General features: G+C 37.7%; 1 long non-coding RNA gene across 2 annotated transcripts; it reads right to left on the reverse strand.

The window, feature by feature from the left end:
* Positions 1 to 12,218: 12,218 nt before the first annotated feature.
* On the reverse strand, positions 12,219 to 14,568 carry LOC112180749. Of its 2 annotated transcripts, XR_005803973.1 has the most exons (5): positions 14,374 to 14,568; positions 13,594 to 13,757; positions 13,365 to 13,467; positions 12,627 to 13,283; positions 12,219 to 12,521 (listed from the first exon to the last, which is right to left on the reverse strand). It is a non-coding gene; the product is annotated as an uncharacterized LOC112180749 (long non-coding RNA). The 2 variants fall into 2 exon arrangements; XR_005803972.1 differs by lacking the exon at positions 14,374 to 14,568 and having other exon boundaries at positions 13,594 to 14,053.
* Between the last annotated feature and the right edge of the window lie 329 nt (positions 14,569 to 14,897).

Raw genomic sequence — 14,897 nt, forward strand, 5'->3', positions numbered from 1 at the left:
ATAATAATAATAATAATAAATTATTATTATCCTTAATTGGTTTTAGCCGTGCAGGAGCTTATGATTCAAGTACATACGATTTCTAAGCCATTCAAATTTGACAGTTAGAAATCCTTTTGTTATATTTAGTTTTCTATTTTAGGAAGTCATTTTTGTATATAAACCGTAATCGTTGTATGAATTAAGCAGGCAGTTGAATACAATTCCTATTCTATAAATCTTTTCTTTTGTGCAAGACAAAAGGGAGGTATTTTCCATAATGTATTGAGTTCTTTTAGGTTCTTGATTAAAAGTTCCACAAGAAACCTTTGATCAAAAGAGGGAGTAGGGCTTGAGAATGCTCATTGTATTTTGTAACAACTCTTGGACCTGGCTTGAGTTTTGTAATGCTCTATGGTTAATTAAAGAGTTTCACTTTCCTCTATTTAACATTTGGGAATACTGCTACTGTTAGTGTTCAAGCATATAAAGTTCTATCCCTTTCACTTTAGCTAGGTGGATGTGAACACTCGTAAAATAACACAAGAAAAGAACTAAGAATAGGTATTTCACCTAAGAATCTAGTCAATACATGCAATTGTTTTCTTACCTGCAGATTGCAGGTTTTTCTTTTTTCACTTCAGTGGAAAAAGTTTGTCTTAGTTTGCAATAATTTCCCATCAAAGAGTTTTGAGTGCTTTCACTCCATTATTCATTGTCTACACCAATATGTGTATATACTAGATAAATCTGGAAAAGAACATACATGATGCCAAGATTTTTTTGCATGTTTTGTGTGGCTTTAATGCTTCTGTAGATAAGAGAACAGCTACTGAAATGCATATAATGGTCTTAGGTCCTAGTATCATGACAAGTACTAGGTAATGAAATGCGAGAGCATCTTGATCATATATTTTTGCGTTTTATCTGTGCTAGATGAGAGGCACACACATTTGTCTACATTTGAGAAAGTTCGGGTGACGTGTCAAGTGGTGGGATAAAGATGGATGATGATGCACATGAAGAATATCATGGTCATGGTGCACAAGAAATGAAAACAATAAGAAATAGCATTACTCAAAGTTTGATAAATGCGCGTAACACCGTGAATGTTTGAAGATGTTAAGATTTTTTTGTGGTAATATGCCAATGAAAAACCACTTGTTATTAATGTTTAATCATATATTTGTATAAGCTATTTTTAAAATTGTCCAATATTAATCATATGGTCACCATGGGGATAATGATAAAAAAAATGTCATTTTGAAGTGTCTTATTATAATTTAAACACCACAAATGTCCCCATGATAATTAAGGTCACCTGTTCAGAACCTACCACTACAGTTCAACTTAATTACAATACTGCCACCATCAGTTTGCTTTGGCAGTTTGTGGGACATAAACTAAAACCGCACTATTGTTCATCTTCTCCACATTATTTCGGAATTTCAAAACTCAAAAAACCGCTCAAACCTACTCCGAAATAGAGAATTCTCAATCCTCTTCACCTCTGGAGGCCACATTCTGAGACGCGTACATTTTCCAACGACTGTTTTCCTCCACGGTGAAGCAGTGCTGCCTCTACAAAAGTACTTCACAGAAAAAGCCCCAAATTTTAGGGTTTTGAAGAATTGCAGACCTTCAGTCATCTATCTCGACCCGGTAATCTTTCAGCCTCGATTCTCAGAAACTTCTCTTACTTAATTGCGATACATTGAGATAGTGTTTAGATTTGGAATTATAAGTCGAATATGATATAATTATTTTTGCATTTGATTATGAAACAAAACAATTAGATTCCAATTTTTGGTTTGACTGGAGATTTAAAGCTCTTTTGAGTGGAGATGATAAATGACTGTCTTTAAATTTTAGTTTCATTCTGTAACATGGCCAGTGACATAGGCTACTGTGTGGGTGTGATTTGATTTTGGTGTGGCTGTGTTTTCATTTTGGTTTGATACATAGACATGAACAATAACGTACATAGCCATTTATATGGAGATAATGAATGTGTGTGATGCTGATTAGGTTGTATGCTTTACTAAAATGGAAGTGCTGCTAGTTCACATACATACTTTATAGGATTATATAATGAAGCTGGCCAGTGAGGTCACTGGCTAGGTCGCTAGACAAGTCATTGGCCAGAGAAGTCACTGAAAAATGCCAACTCCTTGGCAACGTGTGTTAACCTCATGTCACAGATTATGTAACTAATCATGTAACTGACCATGTCACTTACAATGTATGTAACTGACCATGTAACTAAACATCTAACTGATTATGCCACTTACAATGTATGTAACTGACCAAGTAATTGAACATGTAACTGATCATGTCACTGACGTTGTCATTGACATGACCTGTTACTTCACTGGCCAGATCACTAGCTGGCTAAGTTACTGATTATGTAACTTGCAAACTTAATGCTAACCCTCTAATTTTAAAAAAATTCAACAGAATTTAAACATCAGAAATGGCAAGACCAAAAAGAAAAGAAAGGGAACCAAGTGATGATGACGAAGACTATCGACAGGTGGAATCAGAAGATGAAGAAGATGATCGAACGATACAGAGAAAGAAAAATTCAAAGAAGAGTTTGAAATCAAAAAGAAAAAGACAGGAAGAAGTAGAAGATTCTTAAACAGAAGAAGAAGAAGAAGAACCATCACCAAAGAAGATTTCCAAGAAGCATTCAAAAGGAAAAAGCAAAAAACAGAAAGTAAAACATATAGAAGATTCAGACACAGGAGAAGAACCATCACCAAAGAAGGGTTCGAAGAAGCATTCAAAAGTAAAAACCAAAAAACAAAAAGTAAAGCAAGCTAGTAGAAGATTCTGAAGAGGAAGCAGAAGAAGAAGAAGAAGAAGAAAAACCTGAAGCTGGGCGAAAGAGGAAGAGACATGTGCACATTAATAAGTTTCTTGAACACAATTACAGATAACAAGAAGAATCTGAGTCCAAGAACATTAGATTTGCTCAGGCAGACACCATTTTGAAATATTGTCGATGCATTCCATGGTGGCTACATAGAGGAGAAGTCAGCCAAGAAATCTGATGATTTCATTACCCTTCTACTGCAGGCCTACAACCATGAAAAGGACCTTTTCTTCTTTGGAAAGAAGAAATTCAGGATCTCGTCAAGAGATATTTCAAAGATCCTAGGACTGCCAGCAAAATGTTGAGTTGGTCCCAAAAACTTTTGAGGGTGCATATTAGTCTGAATTTTTCGAGAAGATTTTTGCAAAGACAACGAGAATTAACAAGAAAGCTATGGAGAAAGCTCTGCAAGATGCCATCAAAGACAAGCCAACAACAGAGGAAGAGATTGAGAAGAATGACAAAAATGTAGCAAGGTTAATCTTGCTGGACTTGTCAATCAAGTTTTTGTTCCCAAACACAGGGGGAACAATTTCATAGGACTGCATTAGAGCATATGAAAATTTGGATTAGATTGGATCTTATGACTGGGCAAAGGAAGTTGGAAGCTTTTTAAAAAAGTCTATAGGGGCTTTGAAAAAGAAGAAGTCAAGCAGCTCATATGGTAATACGGGGGGCTGCATTCTAATAATACTGGTAACTTACTGTCAGACTGAAACGTCACTGGTCAATTCATTGATCAAGTCAAACTGCATGTCACTGGCAGACTCAAATTTCAAATTGATTGGCACTGGCTAAGTTGTTATGCTATTTTTTTTTTGTGCATGCAGTATTGGTTCTGTCAAAAGACTAGAAAAATCAAGTCAATATCTGGAAGGGAGAAGGAAGAGCATGAGATGAGAAACTGGGACATCCAGAGGCTGATGCAGAATTGGATAAGCTTTAACAACTTGAAAAAACTAAATGTAAGTTGTTCTCTGTCAATGAAGTTGTAACTGGCCAAGTCATTATCTTGGTTAAAAGTCACTGATTAAGTCACTGTCACACTGAATGTCAATAGCCAAGTGACACTTTATGTCACTGGCCTTTATAACTATTGTAAACATGTCATTGGTCATGTCACATAGCATGTCACTGACATATGGAATATGTTTCTTTCATAAAATCTTTGAAATTGTGAAGGAGGATAGAGATGAATCAGAATCCGAAGAATAGGAGAATAGTATAGATGAAGCAAAGACAGCTTTAGAATGAGAGGAAAAAGGAGATGATGATCAGGAAGTTGAGGTGGCTGAATAGGAAACAGCTTCAGAAAAAAGCAAATGGGAGAAACAGCTTCAGAAAAAGGAGGGGAAGATAAGATGTCTGACTATGGAGAAAGATCATTTGCAACAAAAAATGAAGGAAAAGGAACTGAAACTAAGGAAATTCGCGGAGGACAAGATGAATCTAGAGGAACAAAATGCTACACTTGTGACAGAGAACTTCTGCCTTGCATCATCGGTGAAGGAGATAGAGGAAAAAGTGAAGAAATTGGAGCAAATTTTGAGCCCAAAGACTCACACCTTAATAGCAGAAGAATCTGCAGCCACAGCAGCTCAATCTCCACCTCCATGCACAGTGGCAGAAGAAAGTCAATCGACACCTCCATCACACAAGGACTCACTATTCCAAAGCCCCACAGTCCGCTGATAGGAGCATAAAATGCGAAGTTAATAATGTTTAACTCCCTATATTTTGCTAAGTTATTTCCTTTAACTTGATCAATTTAACTTAGTTAGTGTTTTACAGGTGAAAATGGAGTCTCAAGTTCCAAAAATGACTAAGGAAGGCACTAGTGGCGCAGAAATAGAAATAAATAAAAAAATGGAAGTTCTCCCAGTTTGACTAGGAAAAGGAATCCTAGTTGGAGTAGGAATCAGAAGCTGACTTGGATTCAAACTCTTAAGTCACGGAAATTAGAAGTTCTACTTGGATAAGGAAACCCAATTCTACTCAGATAAGGAATACTAGTGTGACAAAGAGTCCCTGTGGGATAAGGATTACTCAAGAAGGTTCCAGAAGAGTCCAGAATATTTCAGTTAAAGGAAGCAGTATTTGACTAGGAAACCTACTTGCATATGGAGTTCTACTCATACTAAAAGACCTGTGGAAGCTAGGAGAACCAAAGGAGTATTCATGAAACATCTAGAAGAGGCATGAAGGACATGTGAGACGCATGTGATGGCAAAGAAATCCTAAATGGATACAAGTTATGCTTTAAAGTCAAATCCATTACAGATTCGGAAATCTGCCTGTGCAGATCAGTCAATTTCAACGGAGTGTCAGAAATCGGTCGGAGCTCAGAAAATTATGATCTTTATATGGTTGGAAAGCTACAGATGTCTAGTTTCTAGAAATTTTTACAGCTTGTCGATATCTATTTTCTAGAAGAAGTTATGGCCGTTTTAGTGCACTGAGGTCAATCCTGCCGGGAATCTGTTTTGTGTCAAAGAAGTCCTAGTTCAACACAACTTTGGAGAAACCAAGTAGAAACGAATTGGGAGTGCCTTGAGATGTTCTCCTATAAATACCTTGTGTATTTGAAGTTTCAAGGGGAACAATTTTCTCCACAATTTCGATTTCTCACTTGTTCTCTCTAGTTTCAGGTTTTCACAATCCTCAAAGAGCTTAGCCGTGCCACCTTCATCCACCACCGTGTTCATCACTTGTTGCGACACCTTGGAGCTGCTTTGGGTCTTTGGGACATAATTAAGGGTTGTTCATATGCTTTACCATACATTTACTCACGGTTTGGTGTATTTGTTAGATAGAATTTCTGATTTGGATTTTCTATGTGTGAACCTAAACTTTTGAGTATATATGCAAATCTATTTTTGGATTCGATTTTGATGTTCTTTTCTATGTTTGATATGTTTATGTGTGTTTGATTCTTGTTAGTTGCCGAATATATGGATTGATAATCTGGTTTTGTTTTATAGAAAACTTTTGCATGTTCTTGTTCTTTGGTGGCCAACTTAGGATGATTGCATGTAATTGGAGCTAGTAATTAGGTGAACGCTTGTTGATCCTAATTCAATATGGTAGTAAAGGCTTTGTACAAAGGTCGAGATCAGATTATGCATGTAATGAAAAGATTTGCTTCGAGTACTTGAATTTGCATGTTTATTGACTAAACTTTCACTTGCTCTTAATGATTTGAATGCATGAGATTATGAGTCGCTTCGATTGTGTGATTCTTGCATTTGGAATATGTTGTTTAGGCGCTTGTTCTAATCAATTGTGTAAAGGGAAGTCATATAAGGGACATTGGGTGCTTGTAACTTTGTTTCTTGGTTGATATCGTTCCATGGTAACTAAAAGATTAAGGAATGCATGAATGGATTGATCTTGAATTGTTCTTGATAAATTGTTTTCCAAAAGTTCTTCTTTTCCCACCTTTGTATAGAAACGTTTTTAATCTTTATTTGTTTTCTGAAAATTTATGTTTTCAATCTTTAAAACCCGCCTTTTGTTATGTTCTTGATGTTTTTGTATATTTGTAGATAAATCAAATTAATTTTAGAATTTTTAGGATGCATGTTCTTATAAATAATAAAGCAAATAATCTTAAAATAATTAATTAAATTCGTGAATAGTGTCTCCGTGAATAGTATTGTGTGTATATGTGTTTGTTATGTGTTTCCTAATTTTTAGGGATGTTTTCCTACTTTTTAGGGTGTGCTCCTATTTTTTAGGGATTGGTTCCTAATTTTTAGGAAAAGTAGTTAGAGTTAGTTTTAAACTTGTATTCCTTGTTTGACTTGGTCTTTAATATGTTTTCTTGTAGATTAAGTAATCCTAATTAGTGTATGACTAGTAATTCTTGTTGTATGTGGATTTCTAATATAACTATGACTTGTAAAATATATTCTAGTAGGAGTAGGATTTCTAATTTAACTATAACTTGGATTCTTTGTAAATTTCGAATTGTTGTCTATATATACTTGTTATTTTCGTTTGTTTTGTAAATTCTTTCTCTTATTTTCGTGTCACATGTAAGTACCCTGATGCTCACAATCGAAGAAATTGAAAAACAACCTGGCATGTTTCAGATAGTGAAAAGTCCTATAGTTGCGCATGCCTTTCCACTTCGTACGTTGAGTCAAGAGAAAGAGCATAAGACACCGAGAACAAAAAGGGCAAGTTAACAATGCGCCTTACAGACCAACATTCCGGTGAAACGGTATCATCAATGGGTCTCTACTCATATGTCGTGAGATTGAAGAATAGGAAAAGAACACAGAAAAGGACAACATTTACTGGTGGGGGGATGTGAAATCAAAAAGAGAGAAAAAAGCAAAGGAGATGCAGGAGAGATTGAGAGATGCTGAAAAGAAAGAAAAAGTGACAGGACTCGCCCCGAATTTCACCCTGAAATCCGAGGTGGCCCTATGGGGCCCACCTTAGGGATAGCTCTACCAAAAAATTCGGCAGAATCACCCCTAAAATGGACTACCCAAAAACCTGTAAAACACACAAAAACACTTCAAGCAAACCAATCTTATACTCCTGGGGCTACCCTGCTCCCAATTACCAACAACTCCACTTTCACAAAACACAAAACTCAATAATACTAATCCCAAAGCTTATCAGAGCAATACTACTATACACATGGATATAAAAAGAAGAGTAAAGGATCAAGGGATCCTACACTGCGGAAGTAGTGACAATTATGCCTCAAATGTCATGTACGCCCGACCTCCACTAATTCGCCTGCACACTGGGCATTAGAAACCGAAAGGCCCAGGGGAAAGTAGACGAAAAACATTAGCGTGAGTGGACAAAATAAACAATTTAAAAGAAAAATGATTTCATACTTTCCCACATTTATTTCAATAAAAACTGATGCACGCAACAATTAGAAGAACACATTTAGCTTTAAATCCAAGAATTCCAAAACGATAAATCGACTAGCCTCGCTAGTCACCACATTCGAAAACTATATTGTAAAACCGAAATCTCGTTTCTCAAGAAGATAAGACTAGCCCCGCTGGCTATAGTGAAAATCGGACTAGCCCCGCTAGTCAAGCAACGATAAAATATGGGGAAGAAGTATCACCATACGAAAGAAGGGAGCCTCCCAGGCTCGGGTCGGAGTGTCCCACACTCTGGAGCATCCCATGCTTTGCTCTTACTCACCCACGAACACATAGTAAGCAGGGAGGAGTACTAATAGCTAGCTAGCAATAAATATGACGACCCAAGTATGGTGGGTTAAAATCATACGAAAATCAAAAATCAGTAAGGCTTCCCCATAAGTCCCGCGAATAAAGAAAACACGGATACGATTCTCAACCGTACCCGGAAATTCTCGTAGAAAGTCACATAAATAGACAACGTGTCCCACACGCTAAAAGAATAATTAGATCATCATCAAGGCATTCCCAATGCCAAAACCGAAGGTCGATAAATAAATATGAAAACTAACTCCATCGAAATCTCATTTCGAAAATCTCTTATAAAATCTCAAATCGACGAATAGAAACATAATATAAGTAGTATAATTCCGGAAATCACCTCGGAAATAATTCTTCGAAAATCATGCTTGCAAATAAAAGTCATATATCGGAGATACTTATCGAAGGCTTAAAATCCATTTCCGAAATTAAATCATAAATCCAATTCCGAGCATAATAAGTTCATATCCGAAACTCAAGAAAAATCAATGTCAAATTATAATCCAAGACAAAATATCATGCTCGATAAATAAAATGATAATTAAATTAAGGCAAAATAGCCAAATTACCCCCTGACTTTTCCCATGGCTGCCGATTTACCCCCTGATATTTCAATTTTGATTATCTACACCCATACTTTTCTAATTGTTGCCAATTTACACCCTATCATTATTTTTTGGACTTTCCATCTAATTTTCCGTTAATTTGGTTAGCACGTGAGGGGCTTTTTCGTCTTTTCAACTATCACCAAAAAAAAAAACCAACACATCGTTACAGAAATAAATAAAAAAATACAAAACTGTTCTTCGTTAAAAGAAGGGAAAAAAAAATTGCCCTTTGTCGCTTCTTCCTTGTCCATCTCTTCTTCTTCTTCACTCCCTTTATTTCAAGGTTGGTTGTTAGCTTGCAACTGATCGCTTAATTAATATTTGCTAGTCACATCAAATGATTGGATGATCATATCACTGAAGGAGAAACCATCTTTGATCATTTAGGTTTCTAGTTTTCTTTTTCTTTGAAGGCCAGACTGGATTAATATTTCAAACATTCATATGAGAATTTGATCTTCCATGTTTCCAGTTAGAGGGGTTTTGTATTGTGTATAAGATTGAGGAGCCATCGAACAAACTAAAATATTTATATGTATGGAATATGAAAATTAAAATTACAGCAAGCATGTGAAGGTCATCTTGATTGATTCAAGTTGGGATTGTGTTATATTGATCTCGATAAAAGGAACATAGAGGAAGAGGTCATGCTGAGAAGAAGATAATTGAAAGATAGACAGAGAAGAAGAGGAGAGGATGAGGGAAAAAAAAACAGTTGTGGGAGACGAATAGCAGTATTTTTTTTATTTTTTAACAAAGTAATTTTGTATTTTTTTCTTGATTTATTAATATATGAGGGTAATATTGGAACATTAGAGGCAAAAAAATTATAGTTGGCCGGGATGTACTAAGATTTTTGTTCAGTACAAATAGCGACACTCTTTTTTTTTGGGTGACAATTGCAGAGACGAAAATACCCCTCACGTGCTAACTAAGTTAACGGAGAAATTGGATGGAAAGTCTAAAATTTGACTATAGGGTGTAAATTGGCAACATTTAGAAAAGTGAGGGTGTAAATAATCAAAATTGAAATGTCAGGGGGTAAATCGGCAGTCATAAGAAAAGTTAGGAGGTAATTTGACTATTTTGCCTTAAATTAATCAATAATTTCAAGATAAATGCATGCATCATTATTTAAAACAAAAGTCCACTCACAGTACTATTGGGCGACCACGCAAACGAATTCCTTCATCTAGCCGTAGCTCGCGACATTGCCCTGTACACAATTATATTTCCGTAAATGGCAATCCGATAAAATAATTACGAACCTAAACGAAACCTCGAAAATACCTATCTCCATTACTTATCAAATTCAACCCAAATCACACCCACAACACCAATTCCTCAATTTACATATTCCACAATGAAAACGAGAGAAACCCAACGGCCGGATTTCCCACAATTCAATCATAAAACTCCGAACTTCGGAATTTCACAAACAATTCCAAACTCCTCCAAAATTCACCAAACTTCACATATATGCTCTATGATAATTATAGAATTTAACTAGCCAGAAATTGAAATTAAAAAGCTACCCTAGCCGCCGCTACAACAGCCCACAGTGGCGGCGCTGCCGCCACTGCCACCAACTCCAATGGGCACCAAAATTTGACAGCAACACCTACTCAACACACTGATCATTTTTCTCAACTAGAACACATCCCAATTTTATCTTTAAACAGTCGAAACCGGCCGGTGCAAAAATTTCCAGAAATTCCAAGAACCCTAGAAATTGAAATTGAAATGAAAGACCGAAGGGGAAATGATCTATGTCAAAAACCGAACCTTCGATGCCGGTTTGGTGGCCGGAGACTGCCGAAATCGGAAAATATCGGCGTTGACTCAAAACTGCTACAGTGACCGTCCTCTTCTTCTCATTGCTGCACCTTCCACAGTTCATATTAAGCTACGAAACGAACCTAGAAATGAAGAGAAGGAAGAGAGCTTTCCAACGACATCTTATACGTCAAAATCCGTCACTGGATGGAGGAGTTATGGCCGGAAGAAGGTGAAGAGGTCGGAGAGGAAGAGAAAATCGGGGAGAGAGAAGGGAGAGGGCTCGGTAAGTTTCCGAAAATGGAAACTTACCACAGTAACTCGGCTATTTATTGAAAATTACTATGAACAGTAACTTTCACATTTTAGGCCATAATTTTCGCATACGAACTCTGATTTTTACGTACCACATATGCACGCGCTCGGTTTAACGTCCTCTATAATTTTCATGAAGGAAGTTTCCTCAAATTTTGACCCAAACGAAAAGTCATCTTTTAGGGCCACTAAAAGTATCGAAACAACGTAAAAAGTGAAAGTAGTTGTCGTTTACCGTCCAAATGACTAGTAAACAGGTGAATTTAGGTTCGGAACGTTACAAAAAGAAAAGCAGGAGAAGGCATCACAAAAACTGCAACCTGCTAAACATAAAAACTAGAAGAGCTGCAAGCACAACAGAATTTGGACGGTTTACCAAAGGACGTTCTGAAAGCGATAAGAGAGATGGACGCCGAGGAACAAGCACACATCAATGAAGTGCCAAAAGAAAAAAAGCTCCCTCCTGAGGTCGTAGACTGGGAGAAGAGCAAAGTGTACAATTATATGGACCAGGACATCAAGAGGAGAGTTCAGAGATATTGGCAAAATGCATCATCAGGGTAATACTTTAATTAAGTTAAAATTCTATATTAAATTTATTGTCACTAGCCAAGTCACTGTTCATGTAATTGGCTAAGTAACTGGCCAAGTGAAGTCGCCGGCCAAGTCTTTGTTTATGTAGCTGGCGAGGTCACTATCTATGTAACTGTACATGTAGCTGGACATGTGCAGTCACTGGCAAAGTCATCGTCCATGTAGCTGGCCACGTGAAGTCGCTGGCCAAGTCATTGTACATGTAGCTGGCAAAGTCATTGGCCAAGTAGCTAGGCAAGTGAAGTCACTGGCCATGTTATTGTCAAGTAACTGCATATCACAGTACATGTTAATTATACTATTCATTTTGTGCATATCACAGTACATGTTCATTATACTATTCATTCTGTGTAGAGTATTCTTCTAGGTAGGTAGGCGCTATGGAGCAGAGGTATCCAGACAGGATTTGAAGGACACATGATCATGAATGAACCTATTGCAAGCAACTGCATAGAATGCTATGGGATTCTATTGACTGACCAACTATCGGACAAAGTATCACAGGGTCTGGAGGTGCCATCTTTTATGAATCCCTTATGCTAGGTAAGTAGTGGAACGATTAATCTACATTCAAAGCAAATCATTTGTAATTGATAATAACTTGTCTTCTATTTGTCTTTGAAACAGCAATCGGCAGAAAATTTAACGGTGTATTCCGTACATCTCTACCTCTGCGAACCACTGTTCCTGAATCTAGCAAGGTCCAGCTATATATTCTTCCCAATTTTGCATGAATCAGGATTTCATAATACACTGCTGATTTTTGATAAGGATTTGAAGAAATGGTTCCACTGTGATTCAAGGAAACCAAAAAACCATTAAGTGGAGATGAGGATAATGGCAGAAATTAAACAAATGTTTTAGTTACAAATTATCTCTTTCTCAAATTCAAACAAGTTGAATGATTGACCAAGTTTCAACAGGAAAAAGCTACAAAAACAGAAAACAAAAGAAAGCATTCAAATTGTGATTCAAATATCTCAAAGTGAGATAAGAAAAAAGTGGCAGGGGGTGTCTAAGTTCAATATCGGAGTTAAGGAGGAAATCTCTGTTCAGCAGCTTATCCACGTGAGCCTCGGGAATTTCAAATTTCAAACGAGCGTTTATCCAGCCTCTAGAGCCTTCGCTGCCTCCTATATAAAGAACACAAAGCTGCACAAGAAACACACGGAGGAATAGAGAGAAGAGTGAGTTATATTTGTGCATCAGAGTGAGGCAGCGTTTGAGAGGAATAAGTAGTGAGAAATTTCTAGTTACCTGGAGACAACAAATTGACAACAGGAGAGCTTCATATTCAGGTATCATGCTGGTCCTTTCTTCATGGTATTCGTTGCTATTTTTCCTCTATTATCGCTGATGTCTTCGTGAGTGCAGACTTGCCTATACTTCTAAGCACCAGAAACAGTCCCTCCATTCCCCAAACAAACCACTCCGGCCAAATATGCCAACAACACCATCACAACTCTCAAAGCCTCAAATCCCTCATTGTTGCCCACCAAAATCAGAAAACAAAACAACCAAATACACCTCCATTTGCCTTTGTGTTAACAAACAGTGCAGGTCCAAGGAGACAAAAAAAAAGAAGCACGTTCACAGAGATGAAGGAGGAGAAGGGATTTCAGCAAGGGAAGGGGCTCACCTGTGTTTTCGGCCTTCTTTCGATGCCTATACTGCGGAGCATCCTGCGTATGGGTGGCGGAAGCAAGGTCCAAGATAGAGGGTACATTGCACTTGTTTTTGATGCCTGTATCGCGTGTGCGTCCTGCATATGGGTGGCAAAAACGAGTGTCAAATGAAGGCTTGGGGCTGCCAGTTCACACCAACTACGAGTCTGCAAAGTTCTTGGGCTCACAAAGTGAAGAAACTGCTCTGGAGGAATCTTTGTGCAGCACCAAAGCCAAGATGTTACGCTGCCTGCATCAAAGTCATCATCAGAAAAGTGTCCCCGAAGGCAAAATGGCTATCTTTGGCAGAAGGGTATTCGACTTAGCTCACCCTTGATCACAAAGTTTGCGGCGTGTTCAGTTGGCTCACCCTCGAATCACTAGACTGCAGCCACAAAATGGAAGAGAGATGGGAGTCATCCGATTCCGGTTACCTGGCACAAGATAATAGCAGAGATGTTTGAGGGGCGGACCAGCTTCTATGAAGGATGGAACATGCCTATTCACTCCTAAAAAAAAAAGGTGGCCAAGCTGCAACATTTGATCAAGTTAAAAATTACCTCTGTAAAGCAATGGTTCGAATACCGCCTGCAATGTTTTCCTTCAAAATGATGTGTGCAAGATGGAAAAGCAATCTCAAGATCAGCAAGAAAGGAAAAATTGAAGTCCTCGCTTTTGGTTTCATGGTCACGGCTACACCAAAAGAATGGAAGCTTAATTCCACCTATTGGCAGCAGAACAGAAGCTTCAGAATATGTATAATTGAGGCAGCCAGGCTACAAGTCTCTTCCAGGACAAGTCAAAAATAAAAGATCAAGAAGCATGCGGCAAGTACATTTAATTCAAGAAGCAGAAAACACTTTTCAAGTAGCCACGAAACTTGGCGGTGGAGGAATGTCTAAAACATGCAGATAGTTACAAATGGCTTCACACATATGTTTGTCAAAGTCAAAGCTTTTAAAATATGTAATTGAACACATTTGCTGCAGCTAAAGATGGGGCTACTGTAACTTTTTCTGGGAACTAAAGGCAAAGAGATTTAAGATATACATATCCAAGCCATCATTGTCAAAGTTGCTGCGAAATTGCTTTGAACGTGAGAGGCCATGGAGAATCATAATTTAATTATGCCTTGTTCCTCTCTCTCATTTTGACCATAAAAAAAAAAGGGAATAATGATGCAAGAAGACAAAATAGTGATTAACTAGCAGCCATGCCATAGCCCATAATGATAACGTTCTTTCCTTTGCTTGACGGTGGAAAATTGAGAAGAAGACAAGAAACATTGATTGGAAGTATTCATGCTAACTATGGGGTAAAAGAAGAAGGTAAATTGGTACCCGATTTGGTGCGCAAGCAGAGAGAATGGGGAATCTAAAGACTGGAGCCAACCCATTTATATGGACTTCAGCGACATCACTTCCTGTCCAGATCGAATTGCGATAGCTAATCCTCATCTTGAACTCGGTCTCTATCTTAAGCTGATGATTACGCCAAAGAGATTGCTCAAGGGATTTGACACTTATCGAATAGAGATGGCGTCTTGTTTTGGGGTTCATAATCTTGAGCTGGGCTCAATGGGGCTATATAAACGGGTGTCCAAATCAGTTTATGCACCGGCAAGTTTTTGGGCTCTACCGAATCATTTGTTTACAAGTTTGGAAGCTCTACAAGGCCCACTTCAAGAAATTCGGGTCCGGCTGAATTATTCATCGACGAGTAAACAAAAGGCGACACAAAGCCCACTTCAAATTCGAGGGCTCATTATGAAGCTCGGCACATTCGGGTGCCCAATTCAAATTAGTGGACACTCTATTAAAATTGGGTGTTCATCAAAATATGTTTTTTCGACGAGTTCAAAATA

The sequence above is a fragment of the Rosa chinensis genome, chromosome 7, assembly GCF_002994745.2.
Source record: "Rosa chinensis cultivar Old Blush chromosome 7, RchiOBHm-V2, whole genome shotgun sequence".
NCBI lineage: Eukaryota > Viridiplantae > Streptophyta > Magnoliopsida > Rosales > Rosaceae > Rosa > Rosa chinensis.